We start from the raw sequence: 14,599 nt of genomic DNA on the forward strand, positions 1-14,599 counted from the left end.
CCACACAGGGGTTTGACCGTGTTGCCTTTTGCTAGTTGGGGAGCAGCATATCATTTTCTGCAGCTTTACCTCTTTAGGCTCAGCCATGATAATAGATATATTTTCCACAGGAAATAAATATGCTGTTTGCCCAAAGCTATTTCAGCCTGCAAACTGCACTCTGCCCAGTTGCATGTTACCTTAACAAACCTAGTGTCCTCTGTTACACTTCCTTTATAGGGCCTTGTGAGGAGTGTTCACTCCACACCTCCCCTGAAAGGGTTAATGAGGCTGCTAGGCCATATCTGAGAGGAATTAGGTGGCCTAAGCAAGCACTAACTGAAGTGGAGCTCCGCTAAGAAGGAGCAGACAAGGCTGGGTTAAAGCCAGGCAATTGGCAGTAAAAGAAAGCTGCCGCGAGGAAGCCTGCAGTCACTCTGGGTATTCGAGAGGGAAAGGAGGAAACCCAGTGGAAACCCTGGGGATCCAGGCCCTGAAGGAAGGGTGTGATGTTCCACTCTGGTGTTATCTGGACCGGTGATCTGCTGGGTCTCTCCAATCCTTGACTCTGGGAGCAAGCCTTACCCTGCTCTGCTGTGAGAACCCCCACTCCTGGGCTGTTCACGCACTGCCTCTGGCATGTAAGCTGCTCTTTGGATTGTGCAGCTGAATGACACTAGCCAATATCTCCGGTCCCAGAAACAATCCTAGGAACCTCCATCTTGCAGTGCCCAGTTATGCCCGCTGGACTCTGCAAGCTTATATGAGTTAGTCAATTTAATAAAGAAATTGATATGTACCAGGCTTGTTATCCCAAGGGGGGTCTATGCCATGCTTCAAACCAAATGCACTGCTTCAGGTAGAATAAACAAATTAATTTATTAACTACAAAAGATAGATTTTAAGTGATTATAAATCAAAACATAATGAGTCAGATTTGGTCAAATGAAATAAAAGCAAAACGCATTCTAAGCTGATCTTAACATTTTCAATGCGCTTACAAACTTAGATGCTTCTCACGACAGTTGCTCTGGCTGGTTGCTCTTCAGCCTGTCTCTCCCCTTTGATCAGCGTTTCAGTCGCTTGGTGTGGTGCCTGTAGATGTAGGTGGGAGGGAGAGAGAGAGCAAACGTGTCTCCCTTTTATAATGTCCTTTCTTCCCTCTTGGCTTTGTCCCCCCCCCCCCCTTCAGAGTCAGGTGAGCATTACCTCATCGTAGTCCCAAACTGGCCAAAGGAAGAGGGGTGACTCATTTGAGAGTCTAACAGATCCTTTTGTTGTTGCCTAGGCCAGCGTCCTTTGTTCCTGTGAGGTTGGGCTGGGTTTGTCCCATACATGCCCTGACGAGGTGCAAACTGCCTCTCTGCTCTTGGAGAGTTTTTGCATGGGCTTGCTTTAAGCCATGAGGATACATTTTCAGCCTCATAACTATATACATGAAATTATAACCTTACTATAACAACCATGCTCAGTGCATCATGAGCCTTTCAAAGATACCCAATATGACAAACTTTGCATTGGATACCACACAATCATTTTATAAGGATGAACATGGGGGTGCTGAGTGTTCCCCAGAGCGTCACAAAGGGTTTACCCAGGAGAGTGGTGGAGCGGAAGCCTGAGAGAAGTGGAGTAGGAAAAGGCTCAGGGAAACAGCAGCAAGGAGGGATGTTGCAGACCTTGGCTGCTGATTAGAGGGTCCCTGAGCTGGAACCTGGAGTAGAGGGCAGGCCCGGGTTCCCCTGCCAGCCACTAGAGAAGTGGTGCAGTCAAGACAGTGGATTTGAAGACTTCATGGGATGGTGAGGTCTTTGACACCCTGGGAGGGGGAAAACACATAAGTGACCCGGCCTGAGGGCCAAGCCATGGAGAGGGAGCTACTGAGTCATGAAGGGAGAGAAAGTACCCTGAGTTGCAGAGACAGAGGCTGCAGGGTGTGCGAATGAGAGATGGGAAAGGGTGTCAGATCCAGCAGAGCTATTCCTCAGAGCAGCTAGGAGGGGGTGCCCTAGCTGTGAGTGGACCCCATAACAAGTCTATTATAACCAAGTATCTTGTCTCAGCTGGCGCTGAATAAAACTCTAGCCCTTCATTTCCAGGAAAATTCATACATATGCAAGGAAACTTTGTAGAGTGTTCCCAATAGGGGACCTAGGCAAAATGGGTGACACCCTAATAACTCTGACTGTGTCCTTTGTGTCCATAGCTATTAGTAAACATAAGGTTCGATTAATCCTTAAATGTAAATTTTCTTGCTTTTACTGTCTCTTCAGTCAATGTTTGTTTTAATGTCATAGCTGGTATGTGAGTTCTTCTATTTCTCAGGGAGATTATTAATATAACTGCAGCTGAGCGACAACTTCACTTTTCAGGGTGATTAAATTCTTATAAATGTCTGTAGTTTGTTTCCTGAGCCATTCTGTGTCAAGATGACAAGTTGCTTATTGGTGTAGGAAATCTACACAGCAACACTGAGAATGTTTATTGTGGAAAGGGAACTTTTGCCCTGTGAAGTCACCTCCTACTAGTCACCAGTAGGTTTCTGATATTCTATCACAGGAAATTCCTGGTGGTCCACAAAAGCAGTCCCCTGAGTGCAGCTGCTGGGGGGCGGGGAAAAGTGCTGCACTAAACTGCCAGGACTGAGGCTCAATGTCCAGTGTGGAACCTAGCACCTGTGCCCTGCAAAATGCAAACTGTGTGCTCTTCAGACAATGTTAAAATGAGCTATACAGGGAGCAAAGGTCAAGTGAGACTTATTGTACTGCATTTTATGCAAACAAAAAAAAATGCATTGGAGGATGTGCTTTGTATTCTAACAAGGTACTGTAAGATTATATTTAGGCTTCATGGCTTTGAAGCCCATGGTAACACCACTGTATAATCACAGCTCTTGATGTTAATGAGGAAGTTATAAGGCACTCCATCTAACCGAACAGTGTAGGAAGAATTAGAAACCTCTTAAGAGGGCACATGACAGCTTTAAAGGCCTAGGGGCTTAGTTGGATTAGACCATTAGCCTCATTTTCAATACCTAAATATTTCTGCAAAGAAATGAAAAAATCAGATTAGCAATAATTCCTCGCCCCTCAAGTCTCTTTCACATGCTTGTCATCTCCCTGGTAGGTTTCCCAGTGAACTCCCCTCACCTCCACCCCATTGTCCTCTGCATACGTGCCATGGTTTTAGACACCATCAGGATAGTTAGTCTTCTGAGGACAGTTGGATGAACCTCTTTCTTGAGGGTGTAATTCTGCAGAGCAGTGAGCCTCTGCTGACAGGTTGTGAGCATCTTTGATTTCCATCAAAGTGAATTGGTAAGGAGTATGCAGAGGACCTTGCATGAGGCATGTAGCACTTCACAGGAGCATGCCTTTATTGACTAAAAGTTAGCTGCTGAGTAACATGAGGCTCTTCTTTCCTTTTAGGACCTGTGTGAGGTGCCTCTGCAGCACTCCAACCCCTGCTGGTTCAGGGAGTGAAAGACTATGTCTAACAATAGACAACAGGTTTCCAGAGCACTAAAATTCAGCAACCATACAGGGTCGGCAATTTGATTTTTAACTTGAAAGCACTGATACCTTTATTATTTTAATGCTAATCTGCTTACAGGTTTTGATGGACAGGTCTGGGTTCTTCTGGATCCTGCCATCCACTCAGCTGGGTGTATCTTCTTTATTTTCCCCTATGAATTTATTTGGTGATGCCTCCACCCCCCTTGCTCATTCCTGGCAGGGTAACCAGGGCAGCTTGGGAGGAAAATTCTAACCACAGGGTAAACCCCACTTACTTGCCAGATAGTTGGAGATTCCCAAGAAACAACACAACTACATACAATATATTCAACACAGTAATTCTATTAAACAGGAGACAAATATAAGAGGGTAAAACACTATTCTTAGGGTCACTGGTGCCCACGCTGCTAATACCTGTGACTTTCTCCAGTCATGTGACTTGATGTAGCAAATGTAAGATCAGTGTTCCCTTGGTACGCGTACTTTGTTGGGGCCCTTGATGACCTATGACCATGATATCGTCTCTGCAGTGGTTTAGCAGTGTGGCTGACTGGGTTCAGTACAGCCCAAAGGAATCACACGTGGGAGGAGGTGGTAAGTCCCTCCACAGGTTTAATATGCAGCAGGCTATAAAATCCCCAAACCCTTATTCCCTGGTTTGAGGACACAGTTCAGGGAGTAGGGGGTCCCCAAAACAAGTTCCCTGACTGACTAACTAAAGGATGGTGCACTCACAAACTCCATGAATGATCCTCAGGTTCAGAGATGACTCTGGACTCCTCAGTCACTGCAGAGGGGCTGATCTCTGCTGGCAGGGATCCTCTTCAGGCAGGAGTCAGGCTGCTTCTGGTTCAAGGATTTCCCCTCACCACAAAGGGGTGCATGGCTCAAGGTGCAGATTACACAACTATACTAAAATCCAAATTGTCGTCTCCTACCCCAGCGTCCAGACACATTCACAGCAGGCAGCAGCCCTGGACTAGCAGCCAGAGCAGAGCTGACCATGTGGTGACTGGTCTCACCTAGGAAGCTGGAGGGCTAACTCAGCTGGAGGGCCTGGCTGGGGAAGTTTCCCAGCAAAACTCTACAAACTGGGAGTCATCAGTGCAGAAGGAAAAGCCCAAGACCTTGCTTTCAGGTCACAAGAGGCCAGTTCTCAGGGGGAACCCTGCATACAGGCCTGGCTCTCCCCAAACAGCCAGTCCTACCCTTGCCCTGGCTGTCTCCAGCTCTCTCAAAAAATGGCTTCTCCTTTTTTCCTGAGCTCCGTTGGAAGGGCATCTCAGTCCCTATTGGTTGCTGGGCAGACTCTGACTCTGCCTTGGCTCCCCCTCCCTACCAGAGACAGTGTGCCTCTCCCTCAGCTGCCAGCAGACAGAGCCCCAGGAATCTAGGTAATCTCCTTGGGGGTTACATCTGTAACATAAATACAAACCAAAATTTCTTCTTATGGTTGAAAAAGTTTGAACTTTTTCTGTCCCTCTTGGTTTTTACAAAAATGTTCAGATTATTTTCATGTTATTTTGGATTGGGCTAAAACCTCAAAATAGATTCTTGAAAAAGGCCCATGTGATGGGGTGTCCAAACCCTGCACTTAGCCGGAAGGGGTTATTAGGAGCCTTTGTGCTCCATGAATGCTGCCCCATTTCACCTGGGAGACGTGTCAAGTCTGGAGGGAAGGGCTAAAAGGGGAAAAGCCCAGCTCAGCATAGGGCTGATGAGGAGAGAAACATTGTGCTGGCCCCTTGAAAAAAGGCCTGGCTAGGATTAGGGCCTGTCCTGGGGCTCCCTGAAAGAAAGACTGGTTGGGACCAGAGGCTAACCCAAGATTGCTAGACACCAGAGCCTACCTAGGCCTGGCATGGGACATTTACAAGTGCCTTGTTCCCTGAGACTAAGGAGTTTTTTCTTTTAGGATCTGCAGAGTGCCCATGGGTAGAAGGACCTAGAGGCAGGCCACAGTAGGAGGTAGCACAGGGTGGAAATGGTGGGTCTGAGCAGACAGACCTTAGCTGTTTATTACAGGGTCCCTGGGCTGGAACCCAGAATAGTGAGAAGGCATGGGTCCCCTACCAGCCCATTGACAAAGGTGGCACCAAGGCCCCATAGATAAGAGCCTGAAAGGGCTATTAAGTCTGAAGTCAGGCTGAAGACCTGGTGGGAAGCTACTGAACTATAATATCACTTTGTCTACCCCAGAAGGAGTGGGACCATATGTCATCCAGCCAGAGAGCTGAGACACAAAAGTAGACCACCACAGGACTGCAGCAGCTGTCAGCATGAGGGGCACCTGAGGAGACCCTGCTACACCGTGCCCTGCCATGAGGGAATGTGCTGCCTAGTAAGTAGCTTTATCACAGCTTTTTTGTGAGATGTTGAGTTTGATTTTTCTGCTGTGCTATTCTGCAACCTGTCAATGAAGGGAAGGTCTGAGAGTGGGGAAATTGCTCTGTGGATGGCATGAGTGGCTATAAGCATTGTGTTACCTTGCAGCATGTTAGTGTGAGCCTGAAGCTCTAGAAGGGAAAGTTCCATTTTCAAAAATGACTGGTGCCTATGTCATTTTTCAAAGGGTGACTTAGGCTCCTAAATCATGTAGGCACTTGAAATTTTACCTCTTATTTGAAAAGAGGCAAATGTAAGGCGGCAGCAGCAGCAGCTGATTCAGCATCCTGCAGTCTCAGCCAAGCCACAATCTACCTCTCCCCTTCCCGCCTCACATACAACTTCCAGGAAAACTTGCAAAAGAAAAGGCATATTAGGGTAGGAGGAGACCTGTGTTAAGTTTTTGCACCTCCTATTCAACACAATGCCATACAATATACAGGATGCAAGTATCCCAAGGCACCTTACACAATACAACCCAACAAAAGCACCAAAAAATAAAAAAAGCTACCACAACAAAGCTATAAACCAAAACAAAAGGAAAACTCTCTTAAAAATGCGATGTAGGGGAGTGTCCTGAGAAAACTCTTCTTTGTGGGAGGGGTGGTATGGAGATGAGCAGGGACCGTAAGCACTTCAAGACAGGAGCTATCTATTTTCTATTATTGTATTGAACCCATTGGGCTGGAACCTTGCATCAGACAAGAAGCATGTCATGCTGTTGAGTTGGAAACAAAGGTGACCTTTGTGCTGCCCTCAATTCTCTATCTTATCTGCTATGGGCTGGCTCCTCAGTGAAGATTAGAGCAACCTGAAGGCTTTCACCACCTCCAAGGGGCTATTAAGGCTGCTGGGAAATGACTATGGAAGAGCTGAGTCTTGGCCACCTTGTTCCTCAGCCAACCCCCCTCTGTGCTAGCAGCTGGGAGAGGAGTGTGTATGGGAGCTATTATGGCAACTCTATGCCACCTGAGGATCCCCTGCTTAGGCAGAACAGTGCACCAACAGTGTGGTGCAAGGAGGCTGGAACATCCCCTATGATCAAGGCCATTGTCAGCATTAAATAAATATACAAAAGCCCGATCAAAGCTTTCTTTCCCTTTGTTTATGTATTTCACTGCATTTCCATTAGAGGGGTGGTCTTCAGGTGACCTACCTGGAGCAGAACCCGGCCTGCATTCTGTCCCTCATATAGTTTACTGGCAACAGCACTCAAGAAGTACAGAAGGCCTGTCTAACCGGCGTAAACACGGTGTTGGGAGCAGTTAAATGATCTTAAATACTTGACTGGAGAAGTTAAATAAATAGGATAGTGGCAGCTTAAGGAAGGGTTTATATATGAACAAGAGCAAAAACAACCTAGCAAAGTAGTAGGTGAAGTCTTTAATTGGACTAATTAGATTTTTTTTTAAAGGACCAACTTTTGAGAATCTCTCTATTTCATCAAGTCATGGCAAAACAGAGGAAGGGCTATAGGATATCTTGGCAGCGTGTTGGTTTGAGTTTCAAAATTAAATGAGAACATAAAGGAAAAAGGAAAAGTTGGGCGGGGGGGAGTTACGGAGTCCTATTTCTCGTTTGCTGTATGTGCAATGGACTACTACAAACCAGCATTTCTACAGCGGGATATTCATAGCCATGTGGTCAGAGCTGTGACTGTAGTGCAGGAGTTGCATGTGGCAAATCTGGTCATTTTAAGAAGTCTAAGATACCTCATTCTGAACCTTATATAAGGGGTATGTAGGAGCATTGGAAGTTTACGCTACCATACCAGATTCATTCCTAGTCTCACTTTATTGAAATCTATGGACTTACACTAAGTATTTGGTCTATTGGGCTAATTGTAATGACATGAACAAAAAAAGCTATCATAAGGTGACACACTATGGGACTGGACAGAAGAAATATGAAATGATCTCTGGGTTCTGTTGGTCAAGGGATCTATTTCACCAAAGGGCAGCATACTGAAATGTACATTTGTACCACTCCCTGTTAGCTTGAGCTAATCAACAGCAGTTCAGCCATATCTGGAATAAGGCAAGGCCTATTTCTGACTGTCCAAAACTGCTCTAGGGAGTTTAAGGGTAAGGACAAGTATTTTGGAATGTCATTTGCATAAAAATGAAAGCCCAAATCATAGCATGTGGTTTGCATCACATGAATAATATGAAATTACTGCAAAAAACAGTGTATGTAATCCAAATTGGTCTTCAGGCTTCTCTGTTGGCAGCATGGTATTTTCTATGCACAGATAAACTGGTGGCTACTGCACAGCTCAAACAATCAACAACAATACATGGAAATTAATAAATGTATTTATTGGGAGAGGTCACCAGTGAAACAGGAAAATCAGTCTCCCAGCTTCCAAGAGAAGTGTTCAAAGATCAGCTCCTTTAGTTCAAGCCAGTAGAATTGTTCCTTTCCCTGCCCCCCAGTAAAAAAGAAAGGTAGTTCGTGTTGCTATTTAGGTCAACAATATTAACTATTAAGTACAGCTGTCTTGTAACTTGCTGCTTCTATGGATGAAAGTTGCAGCTACAGCCGTGTCAAATCCATCCATAATATGGTGCAGGCATTTGTGATGTGTTCATCATTTATACCTAGGCACCACCATATTTTTTCTGAAGGGAAACTGCACTAAAGTTGTGCTGTATGCATGTGTCATTTTAACCCATTACAGAATCACATGTGGAAGGAAAGTACCTATCAGTAATTTTGGCATCATTCTTAGACAGCTGAAGCTGCTTGCAGTGAGCTTGGATTTAGTGAAGCCCTGTTGATAGTAGAGAAGATCCTGAACTAAAACTCCACAGGTGAAATCCTGCCTCCATTGAAGTTCAGTGGGGTCAGTATTACACTACAGCTCTGATTTTAGGGGAAGTTTGGATCTGGAGCCAAACTTAGTGGCTGTTTCCATTTCTATAGTAGACTAAACTAAACTAAGCATCCAGATCTGATGCCCTCCCACCAACTGTAGAGAAGTTTGGGTCCAAATCAGAATTTTGCATCTTTTGCCCATCTGTGATGGGATGTGTTCCGCACACAGATGATGAAAGGGTTAATGTAGACCTTAGAGACCATTTAACTTACCTGGCTGCCCCTGGGGGGAAGAGGGAGCAGGCATAATTAAAGATGAAGCCTGGCTGGGGAATGTTATAAAGGGAGAAATCTGCTAGACCACAAGGGGGTTGCAGGGAGAGAGGGTAAAAACTCCGCAATCACTCTCTTGGCATTGAAGAGGGAGAGATCTGTGAGGAACAGACAGTCTCCTGCAGGGGGAGGAAAAAGTCCAGGGTAGATGCAGGATTGGAGCAAGCTCCTGTGACTGACTCTAACAAAAGGGTGGGAACTAGACCTGGGGGGAGAAGCCCTGGGTGGTGGTGATTGTTACAAAGAGCTCAGGGAGGAGTTGGGGAGAAGGCCCAAGGAAAGTCTAATGGTAGGAAGGACTCCAGGGAAGCAGCAGCCAGGTGTCTGATGGAACAGACCTTGGCTGCTCATCCTAAGGTCCTGGGACTGGAACCCAGTATAGAGGGTGGGCTTGGGTTCTCCTACCAGCCATGAAGGAAGTGGTGTGAAGCCCCCTTTGACACAAGGGGATAACAATGATTTAAACTCCTGAGAAAAGTGACCCCAACACTGGGCCCAATGGTCCTTCCTTATCCAGAGACCTGCGACAAGATCTTGTAATTACTTCTTGTATGTTTGTTCATTGGACTTTCCACTGGAAGGAGTGGGACTAAAATGTGATCTAGCTGGAGGGCTAAATCCTGAAAAGAAGCCTAGCACTGCAGGTCCAAAAGGAATGTAGGCAGTGGGTACTAGAGAGGGAACGTTCCTGTGTCGCACCCAGCCACAAGGAGGTGCCCTCGCAATGAGTCCACCCTTCTACACCACTGAGTAGTGGTGGTTTCAATGAGGAAATCACAATTGTGGTATAGTGAGTCTTTACTTAATTATCTTCTGACACAGAGACTTAACTGAAAGTTTGTCCCCCTGTACATGTGAAATAAAATTTCTGCAACAAGATGCGGCATGGCAAAATGGAGAGGCATAGAAGTATCTAACACGGTTCCCTTGCTTTTATTAACTTCAGGTGTCTTAAGCATAGCAATGGGGTATCTAAAATAATCAATTTGTTGTGCTATAATAACTCGTTGTCCAAAGTTGTTTTCTTAATTTCCTGAAAAGGGATACTGCTTTTCATTGGGTTCTTTTAAAACTTTTTCCTGGATAGTTGAGCTGTACAATTTTACTAAACTAATCATTAATTACTTAAGTTTAAACCTTTAAAGATTTCTACTGGAAGTATATTAAAAGAGCCACCACAGCATTTCATCGGTACAATGAACCAAAATAATGAGCAGAGACTCTAAACTGGCTCTTTAGTTTTAGGTTACTGACTTATTCAAAGGTGAGCAGGACACAGGTCAAATCTGGGCCTGTCAAACTTGACAGCCTTAAAAACAAGTAACCTTACAAATGAGGAAGGCATGATTAGTAAAATGTATTCTTCCCTGCTGGGTGGTCCTATAATAACCAACCGAGGGTTGTCAAGTTCCTTTGCCTTTTCAGCACTTGTGTGCATGTTGAATCATCCTTTTGCTCCATTCTTGGATATTTGAGTAGCTTTGCTTATCTTCTTCATCCTTATGAGTGTGGTGACTGCAAGTGCACAGTGCACATGTGTATCCTTGTGGACCAAACAGAACTGGGAGGTTTAGTCTAAAATGTACTGGCTTTGATAGTGTCTTTTTATTAAAAGAGAAAAAATGTTGGACTCCCTACAATGACTCCTCCATTTACTAGCTTGAGAATCAAAAGCCTCCTGATTGCGCCTGAATCTAGAGTTTCTCATGTCACTGTACAATACTGCCTGTAACTCCCACAAAGATATCAAATATGCGTTCATGGCTCAGTGATTTTCAAACCATGACCCGTGGTCTGTAAACAGTTTGATAACCAAGCAATAGGGACCACAGGGTGAAGGGGAAAGTGATCAGTACAAGGATTGCTCTCACATAGTTGTCCATAGAATGAAAAAGTTGTAGAGCCATTGAGCCATTTTTACCTCTGTCTGAGGGTTTAAGACTAAACAGCACTAACATGCCAGGTCAAAGTCTAGAAGTTAACTACATGTACATTATTATTAATTATTTGTATTGTCATAGCCCACTAGAGCAGTGGTTTTCAGACTGAGAGTCGTGACACAGTACTGGGTTGCGGAATGTAAGGCACTGGGTCGCAGCGGCTCTAGTCAGCACCAGACACATTGAAAGTCCCATCAGCGGTGCTGCCCGGCTAAGGCAGGCTAGTCCCTACCTGTTCTGACACCATGCTGCACTCCAGAAGCGGGAACCGGCCAATGGGAGCTGGGGGGGGGGGCAGTGCCTGCAGGTGAGAGCCGCTCGGAGCTACTTGCGTGCCTCCGCCTAGGAGCCAGACCTGCTGCTGGCTGCTTCCGGGACGCAGCACGGTCCGCAGTGCCAGGACAGGCAGGAAGCCTACCTTAGCACCCTGTTCTGCTGCTGACCAGGAACCGCCCGAGGTAAGCCCGGGCCCCAGCCCTGAGCCCCTCCAAGCCCGGAGCCCCTTCCTGCACCCCAAACCCCTCATTCCCAGCCCCACCCGAGAGCCTGCACCCCCAGCCCAGAGACCTGACCCCCTCCCACACCCCAACCCCCCCATAACCTCCTCCCACATTCATAACCCCTCATTCCCAGCCCCACCCTACAGCCCTCACCCCCACATCCCAACCCTCTGCCTAGCTGTGAGCCCTGCCAACACTCCAAACCCCTCATCCCCAGCCCCATTGGGTTGTGGGCATCAAAAATGTTCTTCAACTGGGTCACCAGAAAAAAGTTTGAAAAACACTGCACTCTAGAGTGCTCCCTCAACCTGCTTGTGAGACAGTATGTATCAATTCAAGCAATGTAGTCTAGGTGCAATTGCATTAATTTTTCTGTGAACTGAAATTCAAGGTAAACACTTAGGAGAAGTCCCAGGACAGCTCAGCGTTACAGTATCATCTACACACTCATGCAGTCTCAGATACAATAGTACTAAGGCTGAAAGAAGGAAGCTTGTGTCTGAATTAGGACAAGAAGCTTTTCAGCACAGGGAATTAACAGACAATTTATTTCCCTAAAATGGTGTGTTTCCTGACACACTGCTCTGAAAATACACCATTCTGTGGCTTACTGTACCCCAAGGGATTTCTGAATCTCTCCCATTACTGCTCCAGCACTGAGGGGATGTCTACACTTACCTCCGGAGTGATTGATCCAGCAGGGGTCGATTTATCGCATCTAGTGAAGACGTGATAAATCGACTGCCGAGCGCTCTCCCGTCGACTCCGGTACTCCACAGGAGTGAGAGGCGCAGGCGGATTCATCGGGGGAGTATCAGCAGTTGACTACCGCAGTGAAGACACCGTGGTAAGTAGATCTAAGTACGTCGACTTCTGCTACGTTATTCACGTAGCTGAAGTTGCATAACTTAGATTGATTTCCCCCGCCCTGGTCCCAGTGTAGACCAGGCCTCAGTTATTGCCACCAGTGTCAACAATAGCTGGAGACTGCGTTTACACTGAGTGCCAGCTTTTTACCACTGTGTTTTCTAACTTGTTTAGACCAGGTCTAGCTGACGGGGCAGTGAAAATAATGGCAGCCTGGCCAGACTAACAACACTCCAGCCATTGCTAGCACTGGTGACACTGTGCTGGTGCTAGAGCAACAGTGGGTGAATTTCTTCTATGTGAAAATGATTGCATGATGTTTGGGTTTCTAAAAGGCTTAGTTAAAATGTTTATTTAACGAATGTACATTAGTTGACCTTTTCCCATTAATGCATTGTAACCGATCCTGCTGCAGGCTGTCCCTTTGAGTATGGTGGTACACCTATCATTATGTGTCTGGCAGTGAGCTAGGAGTCTCCAAGCATGGGGTACAAGTGCTGTCATTGCTCCGAGCACTAGGTTCTTCATGGTCTAGCTCCTAGTGGGTTCCTAAAAAACAAATGCACACTTCAGATAAGGCTTCTTTACTAGAGCTGCCAGAAACAAACAGTAAAACTATCATAGGCACAGCATCTTTAACAGTTCCCAACTACAAGAGAGAAACAACACTTCCTAAGTGCAAGCCAGTATGAAGGTAATCTGGTCTCATTGTGACCCCTTTGTTCTGCTTGCAGCCATTAGGGGTCCCCTCCCAACAACAGGGTGTTTTTTTGGCCCACTTCCCAGGTCCTCCAGACCCAGCTTTCCTGGTGCCAGCTTCCAAATAATCCTTCCTAGGCTGTGGGCTCCAGCCTGCTGCTTTCTCTCTCACAGCCAGGTCCCCTCTGACCTCAGGTGGTTCTTCCCTTTCCTGTGCCAGAAGGATTTACAGAGCCCTTTGCTGGCTGGATGTTAAACTGAGTCGTAACAGTTGAGCCAGCAGGTTGATGGCCATAAAATGCTTTGTTTTACCTGTACTTTAAAACTGATGGTATTTGCGAAGAGCTGACAATGTGCGTGGTGATCTACCAAACAGAGAGGGAGACCTGGTCTCTGTTCTGTGGAGCTTACAGTCCTCTACCCCATGTGCTAACAGTTACATTCTGAAATGGGTTGAAAGTAGTGAGAGTGTGTAGTTGAAAGTGTGCCCCATAGAATTAATTAAAAAAAAAAAGTTTTCCAAGGCCTGGCCCTATGGACAGCCTGTACGGGGAGAACTTGCAGGAACTGGCTCTAAAATTTACATCTCTGGTAATCTAAATTGAATTTGTATGTGTGAATTGTGTTGAAAGATAGCCAGCTGTCTGACATGCATGCACAGATTCAGGACTCTGTGTGGGGAAAGATTGCCGCAGGTGCAAAAATAGGGTCAAATACCACTTGGCCTTTAGGCATGAGTCTTTCCCCCACTCCCACCCTCCAGTTTGTTCAGCCCACATAAAGGCCAAGCACAATTGCAGTCCCTGTGCTCAAAAGATACAAGGGTTTCTTCCCTATTCCTTTGTGTGTGCATGGTATGCCAAAGTGAGAGATTCATCTGTGGAGAAGAACTGGTGCATAGCAGGAAGTAGTGATGTAGTGGAGTGTTTCCAATGTGTGCTGAGAAGTTGAGAGAAGCATTCTGCCTTTGGTCCTCCCCCAGGGACTATACTTCTGTACATTACCCCCTTCCTCTTGGCAATATGTAACAGGCATAAAGTGGCCTTTTAAAGTGGCTAGCTGAAAACATAGCTCAGTGTTTGCGACCAATGGAACATCTTATTACAATATTATTTATATCTTGTGGTAGTGCCTAGAAGCCCTAGTGCATAGAAGCCCTAGTTGACCCCAAACACAGAACAAAAGTTATATTGCACTCATCACCATATTATCTGAACACCTTTCAGTAGTGCAATAGGCAACGTGAATAACATCTGTGTGGTTTTTTTTTTTCTCATCCTCTCCCCAGCGGGAGAAGTGTGTGCCGTAGAATGTCTTGTTTGGATAGGTTTTCTTTATACACACTCTCTCTCTGTATACCTGTTACTATGTGTTGGTGCTAGAGAAGGCAAGGTCAAAGAAATGCACCTTGAATTTAAGCAGAAGTGACGAGGGCTGTGATAGTCGTTAGTTCCTGTCATTCCACTGTCTCCGACTCCCAAGAAAGCTGTCTCCCTGTAATGGTGGGCACTCACCCCTGGAGCATCCCCTGGTGTCCCAGTGTGGAACTACAATTATGTCTCTG

The sequence above is a fragment of the Chrysemys picta genome, chromosome 2 (genome assembly GCF_011386835.1).
Source record: "Chrysemys picta bellii isolate R12L10 chromosome 2, ASM1138683v2, whole genome shotgun sequence".
In the NCBI taxonomy this organism is placed as follows: Eukaryota; Metazoa; Chordata; order Testudines; family Emydidae; genus Chrysemys; species Chrysemys picta.